At 45.3% G+C, this 5,845-nt stretch overlaps 1 pseudogene; it reads left to right on the top strand.

The window, feature by feature from the left end:
* Positions 1-3,754: 3,754 nt before the first annotated feature.
* LOC143964627 (U2 spliceosomal RNA) lies at positions 3,755-3,839 on the top strand (annotated as a pseudogene).
* The last annotated feature ends 2,006 nt before the right edge of the window (positions 3,840-5,845 follow it).

The following is a 5,845-nucleotide window of genomic DNA, read 5'->3' as shown; positions in this document are numbered from 1 at the left end:
CCGTCAGAACGTTTTGTACCGAAGGTATCCTCATCATTCCATTTTAATCAGGAGATTAATCTTCCAGCCCTTATCACAGATCAGGGTGATCCTCATCCTCTGGATGTCAGGGGCAGCATCCTGAATTATCTCTCAGTAACCGAGTTATTCAGGAGATCGGAGAACCTCTTGATTCTTCCATATGGCCCTAGGAAAGGTCAGACGGCATTGGCTCGTATCATCGCTTCATGGCTGGTTAAAACAATCAAGAAGGCTTACTTACTGAGTAAATTACAGATTCCGGAGGGCTTAAAGGCACATTCCACCAGGGCAGTGGCAACTTCTTGGGCAGCCTATTGTAGGGTCTCGGCGGAGACTATCTGTAAAGCGGCCACCTGGTCTTCCAGAAACGCCTTCATATCACATTATAGGGTGGATTCTGCACAGCTTTCAACAGTAGATTTTGGAAGGGCCGTTATTCAGGCCAACTCTTCTGTTCTTTGTTAATAAATGCATTCACTCCCACCCAGTCTGTGAGTTATTTCCCAGAGTGTATGCTGCCATGATGCGACAGGAAAACGGAAAATTGTATACTTACCTTTCTGTAATTTTCCTTTCCCGTCGCATCTTCATGGCAGCATACAATGTCCCACCCGTTTGTGGTGATTTATATATACGGAGAATGCTGGGGCGGGGGCCGTATCGTCATCTTATAGTTATGTGGTCCTATCAGATTGTGGAGGCAGAGTCACAACCCAGAGTGTATGCTGCCATGAAGATGCGACAGGAAAGGAAAATTGTGGAAAGGTAAGTATACAATTTTCCGTTTTTGTTTAATTAAGCTTTAGCAATACAACCTGGAAGCTGATTGGTTTCTCTGCAGAATTGTGACAAATTTTGTCCTCTCTAGCTTTAGTAAATATACCCTGTTGCATCAATGTCCCTTTTTGGGAAAATGCTTGGTGGATCACTGCTATCTAACTTCATGTTTGAGCTAACAACACAGTGCCTTCACTGCACTAAAATGCCAGTCAGAGTTATCAGCCCTGCCTGCTGAATTCCTGAACTCCACTTATCCACCACCCCACTCCATATGCATGCAATTATTTCTTTCCCAACAAATTAATGTTACTGCCTTGACTCCTAAGAGCATGCCCACACACTATGTGTAAGGAAATGGCTCCTGGAAGATGTAGTTCTGGGAACATGCCAATGTGGGAACTGATCTCCCAGTAGCTGCCCCTTCAAAAATGTTACAAGCCTGGTGATAATGTCACAGGGCATAAATAAAGCCATTTATTTTTACAGTAACAAGGTTAAAAAAAAAAAATCAAAATAAAGAAAACATACTGGAACATGCTCTAGAGTGCGAGGTTTGGAGATAAATGTGAGCAATGCCTTGGCCTACCCTTTATGGTTAAAGACACAAAGTAGCATAAGAGGAAATCACGGATCATCAGTGTTAATTTTGAGGCTTTCAAAATCAGGGCACCTACTAAAACATTGACTGATGTTATGAATGGACATATCCTGCTAATAAAAACAAGTGGTCATTAATGGATGAACATATGAAGAAGGGGAATCTAAATGGATAGCAGACAGACTGAAGACTGAAATCATGATTACGGGCCATTGAAGCATCAGTTGGTGAACACACTGAGCCTTTGGCTCCAGATTGAGTAGATATATGCTGAATTCATCACTAGACCTACAGACTAGGCATGGAAAACAAGATCAACCACACCTGCAAAATGATCATATCTACCATTCCTGTGTCTAAAGTAGATGTTTTAATGGGCCGGAACACTGAACACCATTTGTCTATCATCACTATTTTGCTTTTGTTGCCTCCTAAATTCTTGCTATGAAACCGATGACATCCATACAGTAACACTTTCCCTGTAGTACTGCTGTGCTGTATTATAGCCACTTTGGTCACCAGAACTAGAGTCTGCATTGGAATATTTCCCCTTCCTGTTCTGATGACAGCCCAAATTGTGGTACTCTTGGTGATACAGGACACACTTCAATTTTTTGCACACTAGTTGAATTTTGCATTTTTGGCTATAAAATTACTTAAACCTTCAAAACCTTCTGAAATCACAGACCCTGTAGAATAAAAATAAAAAGATGGTAGCTGTATTTTTTTTACGCTGCATGATATTAGCACAACTGTTGATTAAATCAATTTTTTCAGCATTTAGATAGATACCAAATATGTCAGGCCTCAAAACTGTGTGTGCCTGCAAAATAATGAAAAGCTGCCTTTTACAGCTCATCAGTTTAGAGTTGACAGTAAATTTGCTCTGGAATTGTTTTCTCTGGAGTGTGGGGTTATACCCAATATACGTTGACCAATCGTTATTTACATACATGTGCGTGCCCAATGAGTGCATTTGCATTGGGGATGCTTTTAAAGTTTTTTGTTATTTTTATTTTATTTTATATTTTTGGCACTTTAAAGCTGAACTCCAACTTTCTTTTCACTAGAACTGAATGGAATGATCAGTCCCAGCATAGATCATACCTTTTTTGGCAAATAGTAGCTTTACAGCATTGTATATCTGTGATTTGTATAATAACTGTTATTTAGCAATAATTAATAACCCTTTGTCTGTTTATCTTCTTTTCTTATATGCGTAATATGTTTGCAAATATGCTAAACAATTAAGGACTATATAACTCTTATCTAGAAACTATATGCAAAATGATCAACGGCTCTTCCTGTTTACATTGTGATCAGCCGTGTCATTGGACACGGCTGATCACGTGGTAAAGAGCCTCCGTCGGAGGTGTCACCACCGATCGCTGCAATGCGCACACCCACGGGCATGCAGCGGCTGTTATTCTGCTGGACGTCACATGCCGCTCGGTCAGGATAACTGAACCATCGCCTGGCCTTCATTTTGCTATAGGCTGGGCAGTAAGTGGTTAACTTGATTGCTACCAAACCCCTATGTATTAGCATTGGGCAAGTGGCAGGCATTATTTAGCCTGGAGGCTTCAAGGCTTATACTATGCAGAGGACAGTTATTTTTTGTTTTGTGATACTGGGTTTCCAGAAGGAGCCAGAGGGCCCAGGAGTCTGTGGCATCCATGAGCTTGTTTTAACCAGGGATGGGCAGTCGGGGAGGCCATGGGCATTAAAGAAATAATGATTGAGTTTCAAATGGTTGTAGCTTGTCGACCTGGGGTCACAGATTTAGGGGGTAGGTAGCCAAAGTCCTACCCCACTGGTCAAAATTTGGGGCTCCTATGGTTCCGCAGATACGGGGCTCCTTGCACAGCCTGTCAGAAGCTACATATAGCGCTGCCAGTTTAAATACAAGCACACTGTTTGCAGCAGACTGAAAGTATGAGCTCACAGTGCGAGCACACAGTGCCTCTGACTTCTAGTCAGAGATACTAAGCTCAATGGACAGCTTGGAGTCTTGGACCAATGGTAAAGCACTATTTGTCCAAGCTTAGCAAACTGTCCAATAAAATTGCTGCAGTGGAGGCTCTCCTGCAGTGTCATAGAAGGGGGCATGTGTCTAAAAGACACATGCTCCCTTCTAGCCCAGCCTTCTTAACTACAAGGAAAAAAGATGGGTTTATGGGTATAAGGTTTACCCATAAACCTGTGTAGCACTGACCCCCGAAGGAGCTGCTGGTTTTGTTGGGCTTACCATTACCTTCTTGACCTCGCCTCCGTCTAGGGGTTCTCGTTGTAGATGGCCCAAAGAAATGCAGAAACTGACACTGAATCTTCTTTTGGGTTATTTATTTAGAAGATATTGCTTCTCTGCCTTTTGGCTAAGATCAAGTGTAGTATCTGTTCTTATTAGTTACCAGGAGGTCGCGCTTGCTTCCGTCCCCGTTCTATGGCGCGGTGGAGCAGGGGTGGCGGTTGCTATGCAAAGCCTGCTGGTGTGAAGGTGACCTGGAGCGGTTCGTAGCCGAAAGGGAAGCCTTCTGATGAGGATGGAGAACCACTGGTCGGCGCCAGGGGAGGGGACCCTGACCTTCTGGCTTGGATTGTGGCAGCTTTAGCTCCGGTCAGTTTTTCGGGAGGGAACGTTTGTTCCCCTTTCTCCCACTGGGGGAACGGCCTGTACTTCCCGAATGTAATTAGGTAGGAGTGATGGGAGTGAGGGTGTGACCTGATGGTAAAGGGTCTCACTAAGCCCCTGGATCTCCATGCCTTTCTGGCTGGGGTGGGGGCTGTCGTGGTCTGGGCTGGGGGGTCAGGGATGCTTTCTGTTGAAAAGCCCATGGTGATGTGCCTCTGGAGTGGCAGTCCAGGGGTGCCTTATATTCATTGTGCTTGCACTTTGATATCTGGCACCTTGGTCACGTCTCCATACAACACGCTTTTTTACACCTGCCTCTAGGGCCCGGTATTTTGGCTAGGACCAGAGGAATTTTTGATTCCTGGCCGGAGGGCCTGGTCATTGTATTGCACAATGGCCACCTTTTCACTCTCCTCTTCACTATCCCTTTCCTCACTTTTTATTTATTTTATTTGTGTTTGTGTGTCATGTCACAGTCACTGCACGTTTTGATGAGTAGGATGTCGGTCCTCGGACCTATCCTGAAAGTCTTGTGGGAGGGTGGACATAGGCCTTCTGGCTTGGTCCGCCCTCTATTGGGGGGACTCCCTTCGGGGGAGCCCCATAGTACCTAGTACCTAGGAGGCTCTGTTTCGGCAGACCTTCCGGTTAAAGGAGGTCGTCCGGCTTCGGCTGGATGGCCACTGATGAGTCTGGGATCTCAGTCCCTGTCAGGAGCCTAACGCCCCGGGGGATCAGGGTAAGGTCCTTCCTAATGGAGGATATCAGACACCCGTCTGCACTTTTTAGTGTGTCACTTTTTATGTGTGTGCACTTTTTTTATGCACCGGGTGGAAGTTTTTTGGGTGTGTTTTGCACGCCAGGGGCTTTTTCAAAAAGGATTTAGAAGATAACACAGTCTCTTAATGCAGGATAGAGGGTTAGGAAGGAAGTTCAGGTACTTTTGGAACTGCAAAAATAGAAAGTCTCTTATAGAAGAAATCCAGAGAATAAACGTTTCACAACTGGATTCTCACAACCCCCGGATAGACCTCCTCTCACTAGGCCTATCAGCCGGTAGGGTGTTAAGTAAAGCAAAGTCTCTGCCACAGACTTGGATGTAGAACACTTGAGAAATAAAGCCTCTGCCACAGACTTGGATATATAAGACTTGAGAAATTAAGCCTTTGCCACAGACTTGGATATAGAACACTTGAGAAACAAAATCTCTGCCACAGACTTGGATGTAACTGAGAGATGTAGACAAATTTAGAGAACTATCATACAGTACCAGTATCTCTCTGAGCCGGTCCGGCGATATTGCATGAATATAGATCCACAAAGTGTCCTTCAACTGACCCTCCAGGCTCCTTCAGAAAACCCAGCCTTGCGCATGGCCTTCTCCCGAAGAGTCCTCCCTTGGATGCTTCTCCAGTTGTTGGGCCTCTCGTCAGATGAGATGGCACTGGACCACCCTTGGATCATTAGGGCCTCAAAGCCATTCAGGCCTGTCCCTGCAGTTGCTTCACCTCGGGCTATCCAGTCCCGAGGCTCGGAATTGCATGGATCCGCACCCCATGCCAGGAGGGCCATGAGGGCTAGTCAGGAGGACCAGGACCAAACAGACAGAAAATATCTTCTGGACCGGAACCTCGAAGCACGTGATCTCAGTACCTTAAATACCAGCTCCCAGAATACACAGCAGGAAATCCCTCCCACTGGGTTGGTTCCGAGAAAGGGATGGCACTCAATACACCCAACTAGACTGCGTTCTACCACTTGCTGGCGGTGACAGCTACACCTGCAGCCCAGGAGAACAATGCAGTGCAATCCAG

This window comes from Lithobates pipiens, unplaced genomic scaffold (genome assembly GCF_037356315.1).
Source record: "Lithobates pipiens isolate NorthernLeopardFrog02 unplaced genomic scaffold, aLitPip1_a1.2 Scaffold_8, whole genome shotgun sequence".
In the NCBI taxonomy this organism is placed as follows: domain Eukaryota; kingdom Metazoa; phylum Chordata; class Amphibia; order Anura; family Ranidae; genus Lithobates; species Lithobates pipiens.
This window is presented reverse-complemented; position numbering and strand designations above follow the sequence as displayed.